The 27,695-nt window shown below is 44.5% G+C and overlaps 1 long non-coding RNA gene across 1 annotated transcript; it reads right to left on the minus strand.

Moving 5' to 3' along the window:
* Window positions 1–138: 138 nt before the first annotated feature.
* Window positions 139–26,200, minus strand: LOC106146376. The gene is made up of 4 exons (XR_001230794.1): window positions 25,715–26,200; window positions 24,762–24,944; window positions 24,087–24,491; window positions 139–1,400 (listed from the first exon to the last, which is right to left on the minus strand). It is a non-coding gene; the product is annotated as an uncharacterized LOC106146376 (long non-coding RNA).
* Window positions 26,201–27,695: the final 1,495 nt, after the last annotated feature.

Raw genomic sequence — 27,695 nt, forward strand, 5'->3', positions numbered from 1 at the left:
TGAACAAACAAAGAAAACGTGGTATTTATACACAGTGGAGCACTACTCTGCCACAAAGAAGGATAAATCTGAGTCATGTGTAGGAAAGTGAATGCACCCTGAGACCATAATGTTAAGTGAAATCAATCAGACACATAAGCTTCAATGCTGCATAACTTCTCTTATATTAGAAAGCCACAGTATAAGTAGTTTGTAAAATAAAATGAAGGACACAGTAGGAAATGGGAAGGTAGAGCTTTTGCAGATGGGAAGGGGTCTAGAGACAGACAAGGGGAATGAAAACAATTGAGATGTGTTCCGCTCCTCTGCCTGATCCCTAGGATGAACGTGCACGGTGTGCTGCAAAGACGGACCAATAAATGATAACAAAAGCGAAGCATTCGTTTTGACAAAGCGTTTAACTTCCATTTACAATTTGGAGAAAGGAAGAGAGATGTATGTCTGGACTCTTGCCTGGTGTGTCTCCTACAGAGATTTCTCTGCCAGTAACAGATGAGGCTTTTTTTTTATTATTATTAAAATCACATTATTTGCTTCAGCTGAGCAACACACAAGGGAGTGTAGCTGAGTGCTGAGTCTCACTTGCCACCTCCACACTGCAGCCGCCCTCTCCCCCGGCCCTGGCCTCTGCGAGCCCAGCGGGATTCAGCACCCGCACCCGCTCCCTGGCTGGGGTTGACCTTCTCAGCTTGGCCAGAAGTCGTGTTTCTATCAGTTCCTTCCTTCTAGTCACCTGGACCGAGGCACACATGTACGAGTTGGAATGAACATAACACACCCTTGAGAAACTTTCTTAAGTAGGAGCCTCTCATTCCGAAGAAAATCTTCACAAAGCCAAAACTTCCCTCGCCCCTGTCCCGTCCTCTCTCAATAGCTGACCTTTCTCCGTCCATCTCTTCACATCAGACAGCCCTGACCGATTAACCAGTGGGACTGAAGCCCCTCTTCAGTTCCCCGCTTGAATGTCTCCGCTGCAGTTAGGTTTCGCTCCTTGCTCTCGTTAGGTACTAAGCGGAACCCTCAGGAGCGATGAGCAGCGGAGCGGAAGGCTCAGCGCGCCAGCGATCGGTGTAATTACCTCTGCGCACACCCGCCGGGCCAGCTCCTCCTCGCTAAGCTCATAATTTCTGGTCTCCACTCAAACAAAACAGGCTTTCACAGGCGCTGGCCACCTCTTAGACGGCGGATGCCAAAGGGCAGTTCAGTGCTTGGCATATGCAGATGTGGTCCTAAGGCCCAGATGTGAGAATCTAATGTACAGCACCATTTTAAAATTCAGCATTGTGCTTTTACGCACTCGTTAATGAGGCAGAGTGTTTAATGTCTGCAGTGCCAAAGAACGGTACCTCTGTGCGTCTTACGCCTTCCGTGAGCTTCACCTCCTCCAGAGTCGGCTCGGTCTGAAAGGGAAATCAAAATTTTAAGTAAAGGCTGCCAAGAATGCCCACCAAAACCAGACGGACATGTCCAGAAAAGCCTGATAACGGGATACTTCTTCCTTTGTGTAACCCATGCTTGTTTAACTGATGGCCTTGGAATGTAACTTGAGATGTTTAACTCCCTTAGCAACCCATGATGTCACCCAACCCACCAATCACAATGCGACAAATCTGCCTTCCTACCGCCCCTCTTGCTCTCCCTGTAGGAATCCCAAAACCCTACCAAGCAGGGCTCTGATTCATTGGGTGCAATCCTACTCAGGCCCACCAGCATAATAAACTGCCTCCTAAATCTTCTCTGCACCTTTTCTTCCTGTGTTCGGTCTGTTTTTTGTAACAGGTCCACCCTCCTTCCCAGCACCAAGGGCTGTGCAGGGCTTTCAATGGGGACTGTGGCGTCCTGGTGACATGCTGCCACTCGCACCCTGGGAGAGGAGCTCTGTGGAAATGCTGTTTCTGATGACAGCTCTTCAGATTTCAAATAAATTGGTCTGGCTTTCTGTGCATGAGTTAGTCCAGGAACGGAAGCTAAAACACTGACCATGTCAAGGGAGTAGATGCCTAGGGTAGCATCCAGCGTACCCCTCACACGGGCATGGAGCCCAGAGTCCAGAGCAGGCAGCTGCAGACCTTGCGCTGACCACCGAGGCCCCTGCCCAGCCCCAGCCCCACCTCTGGGACGGCTGCAGCAATAATTTAGGCCAGTGGAACCTGTGGCCTTCTCCTGCCCTCGCCGGTCTGGAGCATATGGTTTGTTCTCCTGACTAATAATACCCCTTCCCCCACAATTAGCTTTGCAGCCTAGGGACTAAGGATTTCTGAAATAATATTAACCCAGGAGGCCAGGGCCTTCTTTTCTAACTAATAATACCCTGTGAACACCATTTGTTTCTGGCATCTCTGCTGTGTGCCTTATGCAATGAGTCAGCTATGAGAGAGAAAATATTTATTGCAGTACCGGGTTCTGAGGAATCAGGCATGATTTAGTAAGTGCAGCAATTCAAAACATGCATTCTTTCAACCAGACGCCTCAAAATCATTACAAAAGAGGTTTAAAAAGTCATACTTAGGAAATTGTTTCCTTTTTCCTTGTAGTATATTCAACACTGTATTTCCTAAGGATCCTCAGCACTCTGGGAGGCTGAGGCAGGAGGATCAAAAGTTCAAGCCTGAACAATTTAGCAACTTAGTGAAACCCTTCAAGAGGAAAAAAGTTAAAAGAGTGTGAGGACTCTGGGTTCAACCCCCAGTTCCAACAACAACAACAAAAAGCAAGTAGCTGAAATTGCTAACTTTGAGGTGTGGGAGAAGTTTTCTCTGGGAAATTAACACTGGTGTTGATAAAACAGCAGGCTCAATTCCAGTTTTGTTGCCAAGGTGCTTTTAAGGGGCAGGTTTTCAGACTCTGGCTGCGGACAACAGTCTTACAAAATAATTCAGCGTTCCCAGAGGATTAGGAAACTGTGCTCGTACTGCTCGGGTTCATGGAAAGGGACAGCAGTAAAACTACCACACCAGTGCTCCTAGGGAAAATCGGACTTCCCTGCCCCTGACAGGTGCCACACGTAATTGACACCTACAGAGAAACCCACCAATCCATCAGCCAGGGAGTGGCCACGTGGCTCCCGGGAGCTGATGTGCTTGGAAAAAGACCACGGCGCTTCCACAACACAAATTTACACTGAACGTAGCTTTCACTCAACTTTACTCACAGGACACAGGCAGCACTCATTGATGACTCATACACTTTTAGGCATCATACGCCAAGGGATATTTTATTTATGATGCATTTTGAACGTTAAGATTTTGTTCAGCTAATGAGAGGTCACCAATAGCTCATCATCTGCAATGCTGACCTCCAGGGATTGAATATAAAAAACAGGAAAAAATCGTACACAGTTTTAAAATTTTTGCCGACTTACCTGCAGTGGTCTTAAGAACATGGATGTGCTTGTACTATGAGTTTCCTAAAACTACATGATGTCATCACAAGAGGTTTCAGCTTGGGGGAGGGTTTTCATAGTCAACTATTATGTGGATGGAATAACATAAATCAAACCCAGACAAAAATGTGTTGAATAGATGATGTTTTTATTTTCTTACCACATTTTTTCACATTACCTATTTTTTTATACATGAGGTTAGGGGATAGTTCCAATAATAGATAACTATTAATGGGGTACATCTCTACTCTTTTTGTTGTTACTGTTTTGAGACAGATCTCCATATGTTGCCCAGCCTGGCATTGAACTCATGGACTGAAATGATCTTCCTGCCTCAGCCTCCCAAGTGCTAGGACTACAGTTGTGTCCCTCTGCCTGGCTCTTCCTGTCCTAAGGTGTCATTTCATGTGGACAGAGCACCCCCCATAGGGCAGATAAAACTGGAGAAGGTCGTCTACAGACTCTTGTCCTACTCTTCTCCCTTTTTCTCCGAGAAGTTAGAGAGCATGGGTACTCTGCTGTTCTTGTGTGCTATGTCTTATTGGACAGCGGTTCCTGTCCCCTCCCTCCTGGGAGGCCACCCATGGTCAGGACCACCTGGAAGGGACAGTCCACTCAACATGGGGTCTGAGTGCGTAAGTCCGTGAGCTCCCAGCACATGAATTGCTCCAGCAAGGTCTTTCTGTAGCCTCAACTGCATCTCTGACTGTTCTTCATTAAAGACCCCAACTGGGAAAATAGACTGCCCCTTCAGGAGCCCTTACATCAGTACTTATTATTTATTACATTCTAGCCAGGTAGGAATTATTCGACATCTATGAATCATAAAACCTCTACAAAGTAATTGTTAGCAATAACAGCAGTGGTTATGCTATCTCAACAGTTAGCAAAAGGCCTCCTTCAACAGAGGCGTTCCTCAAGACTTCTTAAGGATGTGTTGGACTCGTACATAGCAACAGCACCCACACCAATCTGCATTAAATTCCACAAGAAATGACAGTAGTGTCCGCTCCGCCATGGAGAGCGAGTGACCAACTGCAGATGGCTTCCAACAGCGATGCTGGAGATGACCCTGAGTTCATTTCCGTGCCCCGTGATACCCAGCTGCAAAGACGCTGAAGACACGACTTAAATGCAGAACTCAATAAAAGAGAATTTAGTCCTGCTGGATGCTATTTTCAGTAGTTGCTTTCTTTTGACCAAACTGTGTATGAAAATAAAGTTTAGAAGACCCTGAAAGTGAATAGTTGAAATTTAAGTCTGTCATTGTACAGCTACCCACAGAGCAAGTTAGAAGCGTATGTGACTTGTGGGCTGAAGTGAGGGAGGCAGTCAGAAGAACAGGTAATTGTTCCGACGTGATGAGGACCATGAGAGGTGAGGCTGGTGTGAGAAACCAATCACCCAACTTGAGCTGCAGGACAGGGACCCAGGGAGAAGCAGCGAGCAAGCTAGCATCTGCACACGAGCAGAGGACAGGGGACGGGAGACTCGGGGAAGAGGAACTGAGCTGTGCCAAAACTCTTAGAAAAGCACGCTGGGGGCAGGCAGAGAAAGTCCAAGTGGACAGTGGGGGACAGGAGGGAGAGAATCCTGTGGAAGACGAGACCCACATGAAGAGCCACACTGTTGTGAAGACAGCAGGGAGGTCAGACCTGGAGCCCTGCACCTTCGTATTTCTTTGCGGTCATGCCAGCTCCAAACCAGCACCATGGTCTTCACCGCAGAGACTGCAGTCGGGAGTGGAAGCAGGGTGAGGTAGGTGAGAGTGCCAATAACCCCAGGCGCCAGTGGTGTAAGCCGGGACTTGGGTAGTGGCAGTGGAGACCACAGGGTGTAGAATTCATTTGAAACCAACACCTTCGAAAGCAGTATGTGTTTGGAGAAGGTGAGAAAGAGAGATGCCAAGAATGACTCCCAGGTTTCTGTAACAAGACATCTTCCCAAAGAGTTAAAGACATCATGTCACAGTGATCCATGCAGACCCGTGTTTATAGCAGCACAGCTCACAATAGCTAAATCTTAGAAGTGGCCTCTATGTCCACCAACAGATGAATGGATAAAGAAAATATGGTATTTACGCACAATGGAATAGTACTCTGCCATAAAGAAGGATAAACTTTAGACATTTGTAGGAAAATGAATGCACCTTGAGACTATAATGTTAAACGAAATAAATCAGACCCAAAGCTTAAATATTGAGAAACCCAAAATATAAGTAAAGAGAAAATAGGAAATAGGGAGATAGATCTTTTGCAAATGGGAAGCAAGGGGCAGGAGGTGTAAAAGAACGAGATTGTTACATATGTGTACCAACTCCCCCACAGTGAATGTAATCATTATGTACCACAAACATCTAGAAATCAACATAAGAGAGAACACCCTGGAGGACGGTGGCAGCATCGTCTTTCGGAAGAAGCAAAGTGGCATTTGGCATGGGCGAAGCAATAGCTCAGGCTTGGATGTGTCCACGGAATGGTCAAGAGAGAATGTCCGGTGGCAGGATTACAAGTCAGGAGGAGTAATGGACACTGTTCCCATACATCCAGCTCCCAGTCCTTGGTGAGAAATGGGTAACACTCATTGCAAACCAGAATTCCTTCTCCTGTGTTCAGGATTATTGTATTTATTGAAGCAAACTTCAGGTTTTTGCCACAAGACCATACACATCATCGGGAGTTGAAGTTCTGCACTTACAAGGCTGAGTATGCACTCTCCTGTCTGCTCCAGAGTCCACAGAACATTGTTTCTCTCTAAAGAATCACCTGCATTTCAAGAGCTGGGAATACTCTCAGTTTAGGATCCTAAGCAAGGCTTTTGTTTAAAAATTAATTCCATGACGTGAGCGAACGGGCATGGGAGAACAAGAAATAAGATGTCATGTACAGGAACAAATTCCCTACAATGAATGTTATCACTATATATATCTAAAATGTACCAGTAAAAATTTTAAAATGCAAAAAAACTAATTCCAAAGTCCATAAAATGTTAAATCAGGGATTATTTAAAAAATAAGGTGGACATCTGGCTAAGCCCCCCAATTGCATTTGTGTGTGTGTGTGTGTGTGTGTGTGTGTGTGTGTATGAGAGAGAAAGGTGTGTTGTTACTCTTAATATGAAATTTATAAATATAAAATCAGTACCAAAAGACAGATTTTTAGGCTTTAGATTTTGCTCAAGAAGCTTATGTAACACAGTGTTTTTATTTGTTAAATACCTGGTATATAATTCTAGAAAATAACTCTCAGTAACCTGAAGTTACACTTACAGCTAAACATGTTGATGCCTGGCTTAGTCCATATTGACCTTTTAACTGTCTCATTTTGTGTTTCAGGATATTGAGATCAACCAAACTTTTGTAATTTTTGCCAGCTCTGTTTCTCTATTTTTTTCTACTTTCTGCAAAGTGAGACTAAAAATACAAGATATTTTACCTTGCATTCTTTCATCAACAGTAATTGATCACACAGCCCGATAATTTATAAAGAAAGTTCAGCCTCAAGAAATAGATTCAATTAGAAACAAGTAATTAAAAGGTAAGGGTCATCAGAAGAAACGCCATTGGCAAGATGACAGCTTAGAGCGTTTCTTCGTGGGATGGATGGGGTGGGAGAGAAGAAAGACGTCTCCTTGCACTGTATAGATCTGCCACATGTGACAGTCATCTTTATTCCCATGTCTACAAACTATTTGGAGGTGAGGAAAGCCCGGCTCCAGAGCATTCATTTCTTAAACATCCACCTACCGCCTAAAGGGTACAATTCTTAAAAATGAAAATGTGCAGACAGGTCATCCTCAGCGTGAATCAAACTCATTTGTTATTTCCTAATGTATGCCATTATTCTCAGTCTTACAGGCCAAGGATCTCTTCATCAACTAAATTAGACATGTTTCCCATGCAGAATTCTCCGTCTCCGTGAGAAAAAGGCAGAGAGTGATGCAAGCAGGAGAGCAGAGCTGTCCTTGTGCGTGTATTAATTGATGGGCCTCTTGTTCTTTGCATCAGTGTGATGCTGTTGTGCTGACAAGTTACGCATTGAATTCATTTTCCTCCGATGGCATGCAGTGTATTTCTTCCTGCATTCATATATTTGCTTGAACAACCGGCGAAACAAAACCCTATCATGCAGAGGTATAAATGGTTCTCCACAAGACACTCGGAGGGAGAGTTTCTGAGGATGGCAGTGAGCAATGACTTGTCTGTACTATCCGAGCTTGTACCGTCGGGTGCCCCAGACTCTGGGAATATTCCGTGCTTCACTTCCATTCCCGAGTTTTCTGAGAAGCGACTGACATATTTACGAATGACGTATTCATTTGATGAATAATGAATAAATATAAAAAAGAATTAAGATGATGAAGATGTACTATGTACATGTACCAACTCCCCACCCTAAATATAATCATTCCCTATGGCAAACATATACTAATAAAAAATATTTCAAAATAAAAATATATATGCTTTCTAAATTCATTTGTTTATCCAAAACATTTCATTCCACATTAATGACTTTAATTGAACAGACAATACAAAAAGGAGAGGTCAATACATAAATTTAATCAGACATTTCATAAGCAACCAAAGAATTCAAATTAATGTGACTGTAAACATATACTTCAATATTTTTCTTTTCTTATGAGTACCTGGTTCTGAAAGAAATTTGAAGTGATTACTCTGAAATGAGAATAATAAGAGTTTTTTTAAGTAAAGGAGAAAAAAAGTAGCCAAGGTGCCTGGGTTTCTTCCTTTTTATATGAATAATAATGTTTATCTCATTCTAAGAAAAAAGTTAGGAAAAATAATATTTGTCCTATTTATTTTGGCAAGCATCCAATAAACTCTAGATAATATGTTTATTATTCAACAGGAATAAACGCCACTTTTTTTAAAATTTACTAGAGATAAATTCAGTGTGAGCTTTGAGCTTCACATTGGCCAAACCAAAGAGAAAATACAATATTCAGATTAATGTGGCCTACATATAGAGATGAATTTTCGGGAGATGCTTTCAGTCTGGTCCTGAAATCTGAGACATTCAATGAAGGGTCTTCCTGTAGCAGTGATTTGTGATACAGCTAACAGTAACCTGAAATAGAAATAACATGCCTGAGGAAGTCTGTGTGCTGGGCATTCTACTACGACTCCTACAAGCACTACTTTATCTCAGAATGACTCTCCGAGCAGATGCTGCTGTTGCCATTCTTCTGTCATAAAGAAGATCAGTGGGGTTTCGTGACCTACCTGGGGTACAGCACTTCTGGATGAGAACCCAGACATCTACCGGAAGCGGCTCTCTCCTGACCACTTCCTGTCTAGTGAGCTCTGTGATTCTGGTCAATGCTAGTCCTACGAGCTTCCTCAGTACACAGCTGCAGTCTAACACCAGGCCTCAGTTCCTGGGGACACATGTGAAGGGGCGACCTCATCCCACGCAATTTGTGCTCCTCTCTACTTTCAGCCAGGCTGCAGAGATGAGCTTGGGAGAAGTGAGTCTGAAACTGTGGCTCTTCCAGAGCCTGGACGAAGATGTTCTCCAGGACAAATAAAGGCATGCTTATGTGTGTTAGTAGTGTTCATTAATAATTTCTAACCACTAGAGAATCAGAAATAGCCTATGTATAATAATTATAACTAATATTCATTGATTGCTTATTAAACATCAACTAGGTAAGTTATTCTAAGTAATATATGTGTATCAAGATATAGATGTATTCTTATAAAAATACATATTCATATTATGAGGGCCAGATGAATATACTCAATATCGGCATGGAGCATATGTGTATGTATATACATACATGTATATTTTTCTAGTGGACGTGTGTATATGTATGTGTGGGCACACATTAAGATTTGAATGTCTCTCTCCAAATCCAGGTTTTGCAACTTAAGAGCTAGTGTGGTGGTTCCCAAAAGTGGGAGTCCTAGAGGAGATTAGTGCAAGAGAACACCTCCCTTGAGAAAGGGATCACCTGGCTGCCAGGATCATCACCCATGCTCAGCTGTCCCACCTTCCACTTTCCACTGTGGGAGGACATAGTCCTCATCAGAAAACCAGCCTTCCTGGTGCCTTGATCTTACACCTCCCGGCCTCTGAAACAGCAGGAAATACACTTCTATTCTTTGTAAGCTACCCAGTTACAGAGTCTGTAGTGGTGCACCACAGTAGCAGAGGATGAACTGAGACAACACTCAAGTGAAAAACACACATATTATGACGCCAACCTTGACAGCATCAACATGGTTGACCCTGGGATCCGCCCATGTGAGGGGTGGAGCTCTCAACTGCTTGGGTCTGGCTGGGTCATGGAGGTATAACCTTGGGCACTAGATCTGCTCCCAGCTCCTTCCACTCTGGCCCTATTTCCCTGCTTCCTATTCACCATGAACTGAGCAGCTTTGCTCTACCACGCCCTTCCACCATGATGCTCCTGCCGTGGAGCCAGCTGACCATGGATTGAGTCCCTAAAACCGTGACCTGAATTAAACCCAAAACCCACTTTACTTATTACAAAGCACCAACACTGCAATTAAACCTGAGTTACTGAGGCTTTAGTTTAGAAAAAACAACTCATACATCAACATCTTTTGTCTTAAAAGAAAAACAAATATGCCTGTTGTGGTGGCACGTGACTGTAATTCCAGCACTCGGGAGGCTGAGGCAGGAGGATCATTGAGAGTTTGAGACCAGCCTGGGCTACAAAGTGAGCTCAAGGCCGGCCTGAACTGCATAGCGAGACCCTGTCTCAAAAAGACAAAAACAAAAACAAAAACAAATAACACATGTTTACCACCACTGCTCTAAGCCACGCTTCTCAGTTTAACAGGAAAAAAATCTTACACCAAGAAAACTCTACTGAATCACTACTGGCAAGATTTGCTTCCATCTCACAAAGTGTTGTTTGGGACGTGTTCCCTACCCTCAAGCCTAATGGACACAAAAGGTGAACAGAGAATCATAATCCCCCGTGCTAAACCTGCAATAGAGGCAGTGATCACAGCTTGCAGGAGTTCAGAGCAGCATGGGAGACCAGGGGGGGCCAGGAAGGAGGGTCGGAGAATGGGACAGAGGAGAACACTCTTCTAAGAGGAGGAGATTTGCATTAACCTAGCAACGCTTTCTTAAGAAGTCTCCAGTTGGGTTTGGTTCTAAATTTAAGAATAAAAGACACTTGTCTTTCATAAGTAGCTAACCTATCAGGCATACTTTATTAATTCTATGCAATTTATTTATTGTTTCAATGAGAAAATCAAAATATACATTAATTTTTGTTTCTCATCCTGCATGGCAAAAACAAATGAGAATCTCATGGTTACTTTTAGTATCACAGTGGTTGGCTCTGGTTTTAAGATTCTAGAAGTGACTCAATTAAAGGATTGAATTTAATGTTTTCATGCTCTAAGAGGACCAGAACCAGCGAATGCCTCTACACTGTAGCCATCCTTCTGTATGCTTCTTGGTCATCTATTCTGTTTCAGCTGGGGCTGTGTCTTTGTTTCATTTCACAGAGCCTCTGTTTAAAGAATTCATCTATAGCCTATGAAACCAAATCACACAAGGTAAAAGTTTGGGTTCTGTCTCTGGTATAAATCTTGGAGGCTGCTCTGGTAGTGCAAGTTGTTCTGTGCATTCTTTCAGAAGCCAGATAACACAGGCTGTAAAGAGTAACATGGAATACTAGCAGAATTGGGAGCAATACTGAAGAGCTTGTCAACTTAGAAATCTGAGAAAATCCTTTAATTTGAGGGAACACAGATCTGAGTTATCGCTGATCTCGTTTTTGGATTAGAGACAACTTTTCTTAGATTGCCCTACCCAATCTCACATTAGCCCAATCCTGCTGTGAAAATTCTAACTCTAAAAATTCAACACAGCAGCTGATGCATGCTAATGGAGTTTAGCATCAGAGTATTTTCCAAGAAATGTCCAACCAAGGAATCTACTTTCAATTATGTTGCTTTATAAGGTATAAAATTGTTGTAATGCTTCATATTGACGAAATGTCTTAAAATAAATGAGTAGTTAACTTTCAAAGCCAGAACTGACACGGTTCATTATTATTTGCATTGTCTGGATGGGAAAATAGGCTGAGAACTTAATCTTTTTGCCCAAGACCATAAAAGCCATCCCTGGTTCCCTGTGTGGATCTTAGAATCACTAGGTTCGAAACTTGGTTCAGTCCATTGAACAATATCATGATTAAAAATCAATTTGTTTTCAACCACAAAGATGAGTGAATGTGTGTATGTACATGCATGTGCAAAGAAGCCTTTGAGCAGCTTAATATCATATTTAGCATGACCAGTAATATCATGACCTTAATATATTTAACATGCCCCTAAAGATGAAAAAAGAATCAAGATATGCTACACACATGCACCAGCTCCCCCGCTGTGTGCCACCATTATGGACTGCAAACACGGACTCATAAAACCAAAAGGTGAAAACCAACTGCATCATGAAAGGTACTGGTCTGAATGCGTGGCCCCAGTGATCATCAAACAGGAGGACAGCACAGGCGCAGTTCCCCGACTTCTCTCCTTTCCGAAGGCGACGCAGGGTCTCTGCAGATACCGACCTTGCCTCTGGTTTGAACGTGAAGTGAAGTACCCTGCAGACAGGACAGGCAACGCTCCAAGCTGCAGGCGACTGCGAGGCCTGGTCTCTCCCCTCAGATGCTGGCGGGGAGCCAGGGAGGAGAAGGCATCTGTCTTCCACCTGTCCGCAGCAAGAGTGAGAGAGCCACATCCTGCTCTTCCTGTTCTTTCAGATTGCTCAGTTGAGGCTGGCTGGGAACCACTGTCCTCCCAGCTTCACCCTCACTGCGTGGAAAGGGAGCTCTGCGCCGTTCCACTTGTCTCTTCTTCCTAAGAGAGCATCGTTTATCTCTAGGTCTCGTACTCTGAGCATCACTTTGAAGATAGTAATAACGGAGTATTAGCTATTGTTGCTATCTTATTTTGTTATTAAATGTTGTTTTGTTTTCACATAAAAAAAACATTCTGGATTCTCATGTCTAACTCTATATTCAAAAAAATAAGCTACAGTCACAAAGGATGCCTTGCAGGACAACAAGGTCTTGGTACATGCACCCTCATCCAGCGCTGACTCTTGGCCCGGCTGTCACCGCTGTCGTCACCTCCGAGGACGCAGCACGGAGGGGCAGCCACGTGCCGTGGGGAAGGCCCAGCCACAGCTCCCTGCCTCGCCATCTGCGTGGCCTGAGCGCCCTCGGCACAGGGTCTCTCTGTGCATCGACAGCGCCAGCCCAGAGCGCAGAGTCCTCCTGGCCCCAGAAGAGGGTAAATCAGCCTGGCTGGTGTTTAAAGAAAAATTACATTTACACAGACTTGAGGGGGTTTTTGTTAACTTCGGTCTTAATCAGCGTGCGCCCCGCCCATGCATTTGCACTCTGCAGGGAGCGCTTTCCAAGGCAGACCCGGCCAGAGCCTGGCCGCTGGCAGCCCTGAGGCCCCTGGTGGTGACCGCTTGTGTCCCTGACTTTTGCGGAGGAGGGAGGCAGAGTTTTTCTTTGCTTTGTTCTCATCTCCCTATGACAGAGAGGGGGAAGACGGGTACCCGGGCCCAAGAGCGCCTGGGGTTGAGTCGGGAAACATTTCCACCGCAGCTTTGCTCTTAATCTCCGCTCTGGGAGAGCACTACTCAGCCACGATGAAGGATAAAGAAAGTGCTGAAACAACATTGAGTGAAATAAATCAGACACACAAGCTTAAACACAGCACGGCTTCTCTCATGTGAGAAAGAGCAAAGCAAAAGACAGATCAAGGAAGTGGGGAGACGCATGCGCTGCAGATGCGGAGGGATCTGGAGGTGGGGAGGGCTGGGGAGGGAAGGTTAAGCACATGTACCAACTCACTGTGATGGCTCTAAACATGATGCACTGGCAGGGCATAGTGGTGCAGCCCTGTAATCCTAGCACTCGGGAGGGTGAGGCAGGAGGGTCACCACGAGTTCGAGGCCAGCCTGGACCTCATAGCAAGACCCAGTCTCAAAATAAATAAATGAATAAAAAGATTAAACATTATGCAAACGTGCACTAACGCAAAAAGCGGAAGAAGGAGGAAGCCCTTCCATGGAGGAAGAGGCTGAGGACCCGGGCCTCCAGGGCGGTGCTATCCCTCCCTCCCAGGAGATGCTGGGACTCCTGGAGTCCTTGCCACCACTGCTCAAAGCCCTGGGCTTGAAGACGTGGATTCCTTTGCCTTCAGAATCGCTTCAGGGGGCTTCCTGCAACCTGTTCCTGCACCACTGTGGGTCAGGATTGAGCCGGGGGCTGGGAAGGGGCAGTGGAACCTGAAGACCCACGGGGCTGGAAGGTGCAGGGACCGAACCACTCCTTTCTCTCAGTGTATTATTCTCCTCGTTCTCTTCACTTCTCAACTTGAAGGAAAGCATCCCCTAAATGATGCCATTTTAAATTAAGGCCACAAGAAAGAGGTAGAGTTTTCTTTTACCCCTTTTCCTGTCCCAGGAATTCTAGATAGCCATAGGCACAGAGGTGTGAACTCAAGCACCCAAACCGCAGGCTTATTATCAGCCACGCGTCAACCCCCCTGAAATGCTCCACCCTCCTAAAAAGGAGTTTACCCTGTGGCAAAAGAGCCACCCCACTCAGTATAGACAGCAGCTACCTCTCTGCCTAGAAGCCACACAGGGAGCAAGGGAAGGCAGCCACAGATTCACGGTTCTGGTTAACCTCAAAGGGAGGATGGTGCTACTGATAGACACCAGCTTCCAATGGCAACAGGGAAAGGGCTTGGCACAGGCAGGAGGCAAAGGTGCCTAGGAGGAGGAAGCCCCACCCCAAAGCCCCACCTGTCAGAGGCCATGCACTAGCAGAGCTCAGCTCGCTCCACCCTCGGCCACACTGATGACCTTGAAGGGTGCTCAGGACCCAGCTCCTGGGCCTTGGAGCCCAAAGCACAGAGGAATGGAACCCCAGAGGCAGCTGCTAGCATTCCTTCTCTGCTTTCTTGGCTCCACCACAAGCCAGGCAGAGAACAGTTCTTCCCTCTCCACCAGGTGAGGAATAATAGTAACCCTCAAATGGGAGAGGAAACCATTTCTACATTTGGGCATCTGAATTACAGCATTTCTCTAGATCTTGTTGCCATGTAAATAAAGCACATCTGTCACTGCAAAACACTACAGTTGAAGTTGCAGCACAAATGCGCTATTTTACTCCCTGAAATTAGGTTAAAATTACTTCCAAACTCTTCAATGACAATTTAAACACTAAGAGCACATCCCAGGTCCAGAGTCAAGGACCCTTGGAGGAATGGTCAGCTGCAGATCTGGAGAATGAAGCATATGCTATAGGCTAGAGACATCCTCTTGTGCCCAGAGAGAAAACGAGCCATTGTAGAGTGAGGGATCATGCCAAAAAAAGATACAGGAGCCAGTGTGGAGGCACCAGGCCTGGCACAAGCAGGGAGTTAGGGGTTGGCACAAAGAACAAGAGAAGCTTCGAAATATGCTTGAGCATGTAACATCCATGAGTTTGTAATGACGCCATCACTGTATGCAAAAAGAGCAAACAGAATCTCAAATAAACCCTAAACTCAACTTCTTGGGACACTGTTTATAACTGAAAACTGGTCATTAGAAAGTGTGGCCACTCCCAGGAAAGGCCACCGTACTTTCACCTACGTATTCCTGCAAGCCCTGTGGAGGTGGGCCTTGGCTGCCCTCCAGGCAAGAGGCCCGAGTTCCTTTCTCCAGGTCTCCCTTCCTTGTGGATGGGCAAGGCTATGTGACTGGCCCAACGGAGCGTGAGCAAGTACTGGAGACGCACACGGGTAAGAAGTGCTTGCGCTTTGGAGCTGGTTCTCTTGGGCTGCACTCGGAATTCTGAAACCACTTCATGGCCAAACTTAAGCTAGCCTTCTCCAGACCCTGAGAGGCTGGAGAACCAAGCCCCACTGGGAGCCAGCCCGTCACCAGGCACATGAGAGAGGCTGTCTGTGACCATCCATCTCATGCTCCAGAGCTACCAAAGTATGGAAGAGCTGCCAGATGACTCTATCATCAGAGTAACCCTGAAAAGACCAGTAGAAGTGCCCCCGAGCTCAGCCCAAATTGCTGGCCCACAAAGCCAAAAAAGGTTGTTAGTTTAAGCCATGAAGGTTTCCACTCGTTTGTTAATACCGCAACAAATGAGGCACACAGGAAGGGTTAAGAACTGATCCTACCTTTCCTTACAAACCATACTTCTGTGCATCAAATATCTAGGTGATAGTGTAACATTCTTCCCTACATTAAAGTTCAGTAATAACAATAAGGAAAACACCACAATTAGACAAAATTGACTCTCTTTTTTAAAAATGGTGACATTAGGTGAAAAGTCATTGGAGAAATTTTTAATACAGGATCAGATTGAAATCACCTGTCCACTGACAATAATTATTGCTAAAAAATGAAAAACCTATGTTTTCCTGTCTAATCATGAGTATGAGAGACACGGAAAAACTTAGGAAGACTTTGCCCAAAAAATATTGAACAAAAATATAATTCCAACTCTAGTGCTCAGTTCTATTTCTAGGAATTATGGAACAGAGAAACAAGTCAAAGGAAGAAAACAAACAAAAGCAAAATCTGGAATATTCTTTCCAATAATGGACCAGCTTTGCAGCCAAGTGTCACCTGAGGACCTTATTTGAATCTTGACTCAAATCAACAACTATACAAAGAGTTCTTAGGACAACCTGGGTGATTTGATTAAGAACAGGGTATTGCAAGACAGAAACTTCTTGTTAGTTTTGTTAGCTGTGACACGGGCATGAAGCATATGCTCAAAGGTGGAGCTGGCAGATGAGACACAACCTTGGAGACAGCTGAGTTTACATGATGAGTAAATGGAGATTCATTGTACTAGTCTCTGCTTCGGAATGTACAAGGAAACTTCTCCTACAAAACCTTAGAGTGTGTCTGTATATGCTGTCTAATTTATTTCATTCCTCATAATTTTCTGCCATTCTTTCCTAACTAGACTCACAGAGTCCAAGTGACTTTGATCAGAGCTACTGGCAAGGGCTGAGCATGCAGCTCAGCTGCAGAGCGAGCAGGTGCCACTCCTGCGTCCAGTCGCCAGCACCAGCAAGGAAATAAAGCAGAATTTAACTCCCGTGACCCTAAGATTTTCTAAGAGAAAACAAAAGCTCTTCACTTTACTAAGTTTCTCTATTTTACCTGTTTTTCTTTTATCTTTTAGAAGAAGGAACTACTGTTTGATCAATGTTTTCTTCTTTAATGACACAAGATGTACATATACCATCAAAATTTGCCATTGTGATTTCCTTATCCAGGACAGTGCTATGCAATGCCATAAAAGTTTTTCTCTTTTTCATGTAATGCCACTTTTGATTGGCAACACCACTGTTGTATGGCTTATATTTCTGAAAATAACAAGCAAAATATGGAGTTAAATAGACAGATGAGTGTATGAGATGGTTATAGCAATCATATTTTTCATTGCATTCAGAAAGAACAACCAAACTTTTCCCAAAATAGACCATATCCTAGGCCATAAAGCATGCTTAACTAAATACAACGAAAACCCTGAAATAATTCCCTGCATACTATCAGGTCACTGCAGAATGAAACCTGAAATCAGCAACAAAAGAAGCTAGAGAAACTATGCAACACAGAGAGATTGAGTAATACATTATTGAATAATCTATGGGTCACAGAAGAAACCAGGAAAGAAATAAAAAGTTCCTGGAATCAAATGACAACAGAAGCACAAAATGCCAAAATTTATGGGACACAACGGAAGCAGTTCTAAGGGAAGATTATAGCTGTGAATGGTCACATAAGAAGAACAGAGCAAGCCCAAATAAATAACTTAATGATGCATGTCAAGGTCCTAGGAAATCAAGAACAATACAAATCTGCACTATGTATGTGCACCTGCTCTGATTCCCCCGTGATGAGTATATTTACCCTGCATTGCAAGTATATACTAATAAAAAAGGGGAGGAAACTAAATTCAGAAAGTGCAGATAATTAGTCATCATTCCACAGTGCACTGATAACTACTACTGATATTTTGGTGGTTATATATATAAAATCTTAAGCATATGCCTAGAATCACAAAACAAATATAATTTGATAATTTCATTAGTTTTTTTTACTTAACCGTATTCCATGAGACTTTTCCTAACATTTTTTGATGAATATATTCACTTCATCTTAGGTATTTTTATTTTACCAAATTTTAGTAGATAAAAATAGATGTTTCTTAAAATTTCCCTATAATAGGCAAACTAGCATTAGACAATAATGTAAATAAATCTTCTTGTATGTCCACGATAATCTCTTTCAGACGAATTTCTAGAGGTAGAGTTGCTAATAAAATAGGATCATTCTTAAAGATTGTGATCTTACTAATCAGAAACCTTTCCACTAGTATAGATGAAACAATGTTTTTTCCTCGTGTTCTTGCCCAAAACAGACGATTTTTCCCTAAACACTAGCTTAGTAATGAAAAAATAAAACCTTGTTGATAATTTATGTTTCACTGATAGTCCAGGAAGTTTTTTCTGAATACATTCACTTAAATGTGCAATGGAAACAAGATATTTACTCTAATCATAAAACTTGGCTCAAGTAATTGTTGAGAAAAAGTTTCAATTTAACAAATTAAAGCAGTAAATTGGTTCTAACTAAACACATCAAGGCACCGCAAGGAACTTTATAATTTATAACACCTACTTTCTTCAGGGAAAGTAATACTAAAGAAGAAAGTAAATTAGTCTTCAGGCCTGATTTAATGGGTCAAGCCATAGAACCTCCTCGGAGATTTGGAAAACCAAAGGCTATATTTTCAAGGAACAAAAAACGTCTTGTCCCATTACCCTAAGATGCCTCATTTTCATTATTTTTACATGAACTTCAATATTTTCTCACCAGCGGATTGCTTCAATAAATAAAAAAGAAACACTGGCAAAGAAAAAACCTTGAAAGGTAATTGAGATTGCCTTGGGATTAAATTTATTTCTTAGAAAATGAGAGCCCTCGGGGAAGACATCCATCTCTACACTTTTATGAAACCGATTAAGGTGCCAAATTTACATGCGTGTGAGGTTTGCTCTCACTGTGATGTGTGCTCCAGAGACACCTGACAGAGAAATGCAATGTGAGGTAGACTATGTCTCCTAGAACAAATTTCTAGTCTTTATTTACCACGAGGACAGAAGATTTAATTAAGCTTTGGGAGTGGTCCAGATTGTCATGTCCCAGTTTTGGATCCAGGGCCTGCAAAACAAGTTTCTTCGCTGCTGTTCAAAACACGGGGGAGGAGGACAACTGTTATTTGGAGGCGCTATATTCTGTTCAACAGAAAAGATGGAAAATACTGTGGTCAGCTCAGAAGGTAAATGCAGACTAGGAATGCTCCTGACTTTATCTGCTCCTCACAAAGGAAAACATAGCCACGCACAAGTGGTTCTGGTTAGAATATCAGGCAAGCATGAAAAACAATTCTTGGATCTTTGCTCCAAAACTCAAATGAAGCCAGACTTCTCCACAGTCTCCAAAAATTGGCTTCTCCCAGAATTTGCAAAACTGTAGTAAAAGTGTATCGCGAGTAGATTGCTTAGAAGAATTGACGCATCCTCCAAAAGGACCTGCCTGATCTGGTTCCCTCTGCCTGGTTTCCAGGTAAGGCAACACGTGTGTGCCCTGATAGTGGAATTGGGGTGCACAGAACAGCTGGCCACCTGACCATGGCTACCCCTGCAACTGTCCATGTCGTGAATTCTATCGGGCAATCTCTCACGCTCACTGTTGGATTTGATTTCAGGAACCAGTGCAGTGTCGGATGTGCAGCAAGCCCACAATCACCATCTGCCATATTAAACTAAATTAAGAGACACGTGAACGTGTGCAATGTGAAATCTAGGAGGACTATTATAAATATTTTAACAATGACACTCAAGGCGGCATTTGATGACAACTATTCTTTGCTGCACAGTGAGGAGGCCTGGAGCTCCGTTTTCATTGAATCAAGGGCCCATGATGATTGTCACCATGTCTTCCCTGAACAAGCACCCAATAGCCACTGGCTCCATGCCCAGCCTTGATCATGGACACAGGCAGCACAAGGTCCAGGTCACTTGCCAGGTGAAAGGTCCTGAGGACAACAGATTGAGTCACATCACAATCACGTGGCCACATTAGCTCTCCTCCTGTACCGCTGGTCATTGTGGGGCTTCTCACTTCCACGTATGCTCTATCACAACAGACGGCATCCTGCAGCTCGCACGTACCGGCACAAGCTTAGGTCTCCGTACAGGGCGCTCTCAAACACAGGGCCAGAGGAGGAGGGGCTCACCTGCTCTGTGGGGTCAGCACACAGGGTAAAGGCAGCCAGGGAAACTCTGCACCAACCAAGGACCCAGAAAAAACAACCCTAGCACAGCTGCTACCCTCCTGCTGTGGACCCCACAGCTTCCAGGCTCTTGGGACCTGTGCCCTTCCCCTGGTCACTAGGGGTTCCTGGAGCTTCTTCCTGTGCTCAGCACCTGCAGACCACCCTACAGCTCACCAGGGCCAGCTCTCAGCCATCAGGGGACACAAAGCTTGCAGCATCCACATGACTCTGGGGTCGAGTACAGCCTTGGGAAGAGTCCAGTTCCACAGTGTCCTTTCGGGGGACTCTCCCTTAGCACCAAGGTGATATGCATATTATATAATAGAATACAGACACCCATCTCTACAGTTTTGCAAAACTGATTGAAGAACTAAACTTGTGCTAAGAGGGGTTTTATGTCTCTCTGGTCTGGGTTGAAGACACACCCGACAGAAAAGAATGGAATGCTTAAATATGCTGTGTCTTCTAGAAGTGATCTGACTCTGTATACACTCTGGGGAAAGGTAATATTACCTGAGATACAGAATTATGTATATTGTATATGACACAGAGAATGCTTGTATTATATACACTCCAACTTACTGCCTGGGTCAAGCCAGGCATGCTGCCACATGCCTGAAATCCCAGCACTTGGGAGGCTGAGGCAGAAGGGTCACCCAAGTTCAAGGTCAGCCTGGGCTAAGTAGGGAGCTCAGGATCCAGCCTGAACTATATAGCAAGACTCTCTCAAAAAATCAGACCAAAATGAAACAAAACAAAACCCAAAAGGAAAGAGAGATTAAAAGGAGTGTGCTTAATAGAAGCGGAATTTCCTTCAGGTTTCTGCTCCCAGTGTGACTGCACATTTCACCAGGTGTCCACAGCTTACCAGAGCAAATGGGTTTCAATATCTAATCCAGAAGACCTGTCCTTTTACAAGTGAGAAAGGGACCAAGAGATGGGTAGGGGCTAGGGGGGAGAGGAGGGGTGTGAAAAAGAATCAAGGCGTGTTCTGTACACTGTTGTAGCTGCCGTGTCTAGATGTCCCCCCCAAAGCCCTATGCAGTCATAGGTGTGGCTTTCAGAGGTGACTGTGACCCTGCTGTGTGAGCCTGGGATTAAGTGTATGAGCTGGGACCGAGAGGGTGGGATTACTGAATCAGTCCACTGAATGACTTGGCATAGTTCTGGGAGTGGATAACAGGAAAGCCCAGCCTAGGTGTGAGTGCTGCCCACCCTCAGGTAGCCTGGACAGAATATAAGTGGCAGAAAGAGGGCTGCTGTCGCTGCTTGCTGCTTTGCTACTTCGCTGCTTGCTGCCTCACTGCTGTCTGCCTTCTGCCCACCATGGGCTGTTTTTCCTCTGCCATGCCACCCTGGCTTGGAGTCAGCCAGCTAAGAACTGAAACCTCTACAAGCTGTGAGCTGAATGAACCTTTCCTGGTTTTACTTCCGGTGCCGGGTATTTTGTCTCAGCAATGAGAAAAGTAACTAGGACATACACATACCAACTCCCTGTGATAAATGTAATCAATATGTGCTGCAAACATGGAATAATAAAAAATATCCCATACAATATATATAGTGTATATAATGCTACTGCTTTACCGTAGCTCAATAATTCTTTATGTCTGCTTTCCCTATTTCAGGCATGCTGTGATTTCTACCTGAGACAGTCCCGAACTGACATGCCCTCCTTGCCCTACCCACCCTTAGCGAGAAACAGTGAGAATTAGGCAGATTCTCAGCTCAGTGCCTGCATTTACTCAACATGTGCAAGATGCATAGAATATCATAAGGTACAGAACAAGTACTATTGGCTACTGTTATTAGTGGTTGAGGCATATTATATTTTCCCTTTATGTTCTTATTGTAAAGAAAGTCCAAGATGTATGTTTTATATTTCATAGTGGCCTTCACTGGAGCTTACACAAACACTTCTTCACTGAAAAATAAAAATTACTGAGCTAAAATCTTTAAATTCTTTTTCTTGCATGCTTTAAAAGCAAAAATAAATGAAAATATTTAAGGCTTTTGTCTGCGGAGAGAAGCCAATTCCTTATTTCTTCGATGTGATTACACCAGAGGCTGGGGATGCCTTCCCACTGTGGGAAGATGACTTGTCCTGAATATAAAACTTAATGGCTGGGGAATGGAGGAAAGAAAAGAATGTGGAAGAGATCTACTATAAAAGTAACAATTTTTCCTTTAAAGACTTAAAAAAATTCCAGATACCAGTTCAAAGTTCTGCGTAGTGTACAGAATTTAAGTACTGGAAACCACAGTAAACCCTGCAGCAGAAGTTTAAGCATCGCTCACACTGCCATGCAATAGTCATTATTAATCTTACCTACCCCTCTTCCTCTACTGCTAGTTGATGAGGCATCATGTTCAATCCAAGCAGATATTCGGTTTAGTGAAATCTTTCTGAGCATCTATACGGCTGCACTGAAAAAGAGCTCATCTTCTACACTGTGCACCTCAGGGCTCTCACGGCTGCCTGGTTTGTATCTTGCATTTTCCCGGCCACTGGATCGCATCACTCGAATGAGTGCATGGTTAGGTGTGCTCTGCAGGGACCTCTCCAGGTGCCAGGAGCAGGTGTCTTACAACTCAGCTTCTCCAACTGCAGCAGATGGAGCTGCTTCTCCCAGGCTTCGGTGTTGTACTCTGCCATCATAATGCTGACGAACAGCTGAGTGGACTGCCTGGCCCCGGCCCTCGGCAGAGGAGGACATCCAGTCTGCATGAAGCCTGTACTCACCCTCCTGCGCACACACCCTCAACTGGTACAGGGCAGGTGGAGATGCGCTCCACCCCTAAGGTACCAGCAAGATGCCGGCGCCTCTTTCACCAATGCCTGATGTGAGTACACATGGCTCACTTGATCTTTCTAAGCCTCAACTTACCTTGTTTCAGAATCAAGCAACCAAGACTCAACAGTTTTGGGGCTGGGGATTTAGCTCAGTGGCAAAAGCGCCTGCCTGGCAGGCGCAAGGTCGTGAGTTCGGTTCCTGGTACCGGAGAAAAACCAAAAACAAAACAAAAATCAAAACAAAGACTCAACAGTTTTAAAGATCTCTTTTAGCTCCAAATTCCATAGCACTCTATTTTGTTCTTCTGTAGTTTTGGATTCTGTTTAGGGGATGTTTATCTCTGAGGATTCCCATATGTCCTGTCAGAGACCAAATGGTTACTGAGGTTATCCTGAAGGTTGACTATTTTTCTGTGTGCCTGGTAGCCAGATAGGGGGGCCTTGGCACCCCTACCACCTTCCATAGTCTCCTCACTCACCTCTGCCACACCAGGCTATACGGGGATGACCCCAGCGAAGCCCTGTTCTCAGTGGCAACCCCACTTATGAGGCTTTGCCAATGGTTGTTTAAGAAAGCAGACTTCCTGCATATTTTCCATGGTAAACAGGAGACCAACATTAAAAAGCAAGGCAGGACCCAAAGGGCTGAAGGGCAACAGGAATGATAGAAAAGTCCAGGGCCAGCAATAATAACTTAGTACCTGTTAGAGCTGATGCCTAGACATCTCTCTAAAACCTCCCACAATCATAGCTGGGACCTTTGAAAGATGATTTGATGTATTGGGTTTATAGCTACTTCCGGTTAGGAGATGGGCCTAGGCTGTAACCTGGCAGGCTCATCTCCTTCCTTCCTCCTCCCCATCACGTCCTATCCACCATGCCATGAGCAGCTCTGCTGTGCCAGGCCCCTGTGCCCTGCCTTCCTGCCTTCGTGCCAGCAGATTATGGACTGAAATCTGAGCCAAAATCAACCTCTCCTCATTTAAGTTGCAGACACAGTGACAGGTATTGTGTCTCAGTGACAAGGAAAGTGACCGAGACAGTACCTTCAAATTCCAGATGGGGAGTTTCCTCCCCAGGTGCTGACTTGCTGCCTGAGTGAAACACAGAGGGTAAAGAGGCTGTCATTAACGTGCGTGGAATTTTTCGCGGGTTTCTGCCACAGGGTGTAACCAAAGTTCTCCAGGCCCTGCTGGCTTATTAGAACAAGCGGGTTTCTACACACAATTACATGAGAGCAAAGTGACTGAGGATACAAAGAACACACAACATACAGTGCAACCATCGAGGGAGAGTGTAGAAGCTCCCGTCCGTCTCTATGGACAGACTTCTGCTCTGATTCACACTCAGCCTCCCCATCGGACTTCTGCAGCCTACCGCCCATCCAAGTGTGCCGGGGTCCCTGAGGCGACTCATGTGCTAAGAAGCCGGCCCTGACCCCTGCCCCCCACTGCTCTGCCCACTTCTTCCTTCTGCGCTCTGAATTTTCCATTGCCGGATCACCAGCTCTCTCACCTCCTTCCTGCCAGCCACTTCTCTGTTCTCTGGCATACGATGGGAAGGGCTTCTGATGACAAAGCTGTGGAGTTCTGGAAGTCAAAGGCAATTGGAAGAGACTGCAGTGGCCGTGGTTGGGTTTTTCAAATGTGCTGGCCCTGGCCCGACAGTGTGGAGTGTCAGGTGACTTCTCTGGTTTCTCTTAAACAGCCTTCTACACACTCAGAAGAATGAAGGACAAGGCCATGCTGGACACTGGCCAGATTCAGAGCTGGTGTCCTCCTCCAGTGACCACGTATGCTCACCCAGACTCACTGCAATGCGCTTCCTCTTGCCTTCTGGTCCCACTGCTCATTCCGGGCGGCACCCCTGAATCAGCGGCCGTGCTCAATTCCAATGCAGGCTGGGTGGGGACAGCCTCGACTGCAGGAAGTAAAATGTGCCACTGGACAAACCTGCCAGATGGGCCGCACTAGGACATCAGCGTGCAAAGAACAATGGTTTCTATCTGTTTTGTCCCTAACATACCACCCTCCGTAACCGTTAGCCTTCATGGACCGGGCAAAGGGCAGCATCCACCAGCGCTGTCTGCACAGCTGCTCTCTGCCTTTCCCTAGGCCACATCAGTGAGCCTTCCTTGCTGGTAGCTCTGCCCCTTGCAAAGGTGAGCAGGGGGAAGCCAGCGCTGCCTACCTGCCGGCCTGCTCCTGCCACACACAGAACCAGAGGCCTCTGTCCGCAGCCTGGGTTGCCACAGAGCTTTAGGGAATCCAGTGAGAATCACAGGAAGAACGTCGTTGCAGGTAGACATTCTGGACAGCACTTGAAGAGACTACAGAGGCCCCGAACCCCAGCATGTAACACTGGTGGCAGAATCTGAAACAAAACCATCCGAAAAACAAAGTTTTCTTTCTTGTTAAAGAAATGTCTGAACATATGCTCAGAAAGAGACAAATATGTGATAGGTCAACATAGATATAACAACTATCAACATTCTGCTGCTCTTATTTAATCTGTTCACCTCAACTTTGTAAGCTATTTTTGCTAAAGCATTTAAAGTCAATCTGAGAGTCCTTGCAATTTTATCTGTAAATACCTTCATAGGTATCCGACTGACCAAGACTTTCCTCCCTACCTTCCTTCCTTCCTTCTTTTGTTCCTTCCTTCCTTTCTTCCTTATTTTACATGACCATTAAAACATTCTTACATTCAACAATAGTAATACTTTCTAAATATCAAATAACCAAACTTTTAGATTTTTCCAGATTGTCTAAAAAACACCTTTTGACAGTAGCTGGTTTCAACCTAGATCAAAGGCAAGACTGTAGCATGAGAACCAGTTGGTTTTTTATCGGTTGCTTATTTTCCAATGGAAGAGTGGGTATGCAGGGTAGGGTGAGGGTAGAATCAATGAAAACTAAATTTAAATATTGGGGACTTTAGAATTCTTATTTGTTTGCTCCATATCATAAAGATAAATCAGATGAGAGTTTAGATTTGAGTCCAACAGCCAGATAAAACTACACACCTGGAAGATCAGGCTGCACATTCCTTCTCTGAATGTAATGGCAGGGAAATTGTTTGAAGCTCACCTCGCATGGATATGTCTTTCTTTTCTTTGGCTTGGATAAAGAAGCACCACTTACCCTCAATTGTGATGAGTATACTTGCTGTCCTCCTGGTGTGTCCAGTGCTGGTGATGGTCATCAGAATTCTTTTCCACCAAAATCACCTCTGTGCCCAAGCAGAGGCCGAACACTTGCACCCCAAGATGAGCCGAGGAGCAGGGAGGCTTATGATTTTCAGTCTCTGTATTCAGACTGCTGGGGTGGAGCTTCCGCAACTGACCATGCTTTGGAGAGTGGCCGAGACAAAACTCTGTCACAGGCAGAATAATGCCACGCACTTGATGCCTGGGGATTACAGCATGGTGGGTGACAGCCACATGGTGAACCAAGGCAGCCCCGCAGTGGTGACCACATCATCTCAACAACAGTGCCACAAGGAGCATCGCACTTCTGAGTTCACATAAGGAGTGGAGATCAGAGTCTGCTTTGTACCAGAAAGGAGTGTTTGTTCAAGAGAACACTGGAGGAAGTTGTCAATGAAGACGACAGACGCTCAGCTGAAGGAGGGACCTGGTGCAGAGGAAAAAGTGAAATTCTGAAGAGGAGTAAGAGAAGAAGAGGAGCATGCAGAACAAAAACAGAAGTAAGCGAGTTCTGATCAAATGAGGGTCATTTCTAACTGCTGGCTGCAGGAGACCTGGAAAGTAAGATACCAGTCTCCAGTGTTCAGTCTCCCCCGACACATAGAATGTCGTAACAGAATAGGAGACGCTGAGCTAATTTTAAGGACTCTGTTACTGAAGGATTTTAAAGCACTACGCAGGCGTTAAACACGCTAAATATTATAATGCATTGGCTAGTAAATTAATCCAAGGAAATTAAGTCCCTACTATGTGTGCAGTCTAATGTTAACTGTTAAATGTGCTGACACCATTTAACTCACAAATTCTCATCACTGCTTTAACGTTGAGTAGATGTCAAAAGCTCATGAAATAATACGAATTCCTATAGACTCCTGACACTGCACTGGACTTTGGCCAGAAAAAAGATGAATTAAAAAGGAAGAAACTGAATTTTACTACCTTCATATAAACATCAGGGCATCTTATGTGCTTATTCCTAAATTCACGCACACATTCATTCAACAAATACATAGACAACTTGCTAGGTTCTCAGGAGGCAAAGGGGGGCGAGATTACTCTGTTATTTGGGAAGATGCAGAAATGGCCAAGAAATTTCATTCCACTGCACAAACTGAACTAAAAGGAAAAGGACCTTCCCACAAACTCTTCAATCAAAAACGTAAGATAAAGGTGTGTGTGTTGGTGTAAGCAGTAGTGACCAGTAGTGAAAATTTTAATTTGTACCCAAATGTGAAAATCGGAGATGAAACAGAAGCTCTCACTGTTATCCTTGGCCACTTTTTACCTGCATTTCTCCCTTGGGATTGCATTTCCCTTTGGAAGACTGTCATCCTCGGGAAAGTCACAGGAAGTCCTGCCGAGACACCTGAGAAGCTTGTGACGCACATCCGTGTGGAGCTGGGCTCCGTGTCTCTGCCAGGATCAGAGTGTAAAATTCGCATGCATGCTCTTAGAATTTTTTCCAGGGTGGAGTTTGACCAGGATGATGGCGGATGTACATAGAAACCATATTTCCATAAAGATGCCTAACATCAGAAATCCACTTCTTACTAATACATAATTTAGATCTGTTAGTATAAGCCAATAAATAAAATTTTCCTAAGGCATAATAAACAGCATCCATCTTTGTTATGTTTGCTCAGAAAAATGGAGCCACGTGTTATATTTCAAAACTGATAAAAGGTTACTCAGTAGCTTGGGAAATTCGTAACGAGCATGTAATGAAACCGAGCCCTCACAACAGACGTGGGTCAGGGTCCTGTCTGGAGCATGCAGTGTACATTACCTGTTCCATCAAGTAGTCAGTGTTAAGAAATCTTAATTAACTTTTCCTCTCAACAGAGAAATCTTGGCAGGCTTGAATCGCATGTGCACGTACATGCCAGCTTTTAGGAGAGAATCATACACCACAGTGT

This window comes from Chinchilla lanigera, unplaced genomic scaffold (genome assembly GCF_000276665.1).
Source record: "Chinchilla lanigera isolate Chin_1 unplaced genomic scaffold, ChiLan1.0 scaffold00075, whole genome shotgun sequence".
Taxonomy (NCBI): domain Eukaryota; kingdom Metazoa; phylum Chordata; class Mammalia; order Rodentia; family Chinchillidae; genus Chinchilla; species Chinchilla lanigera.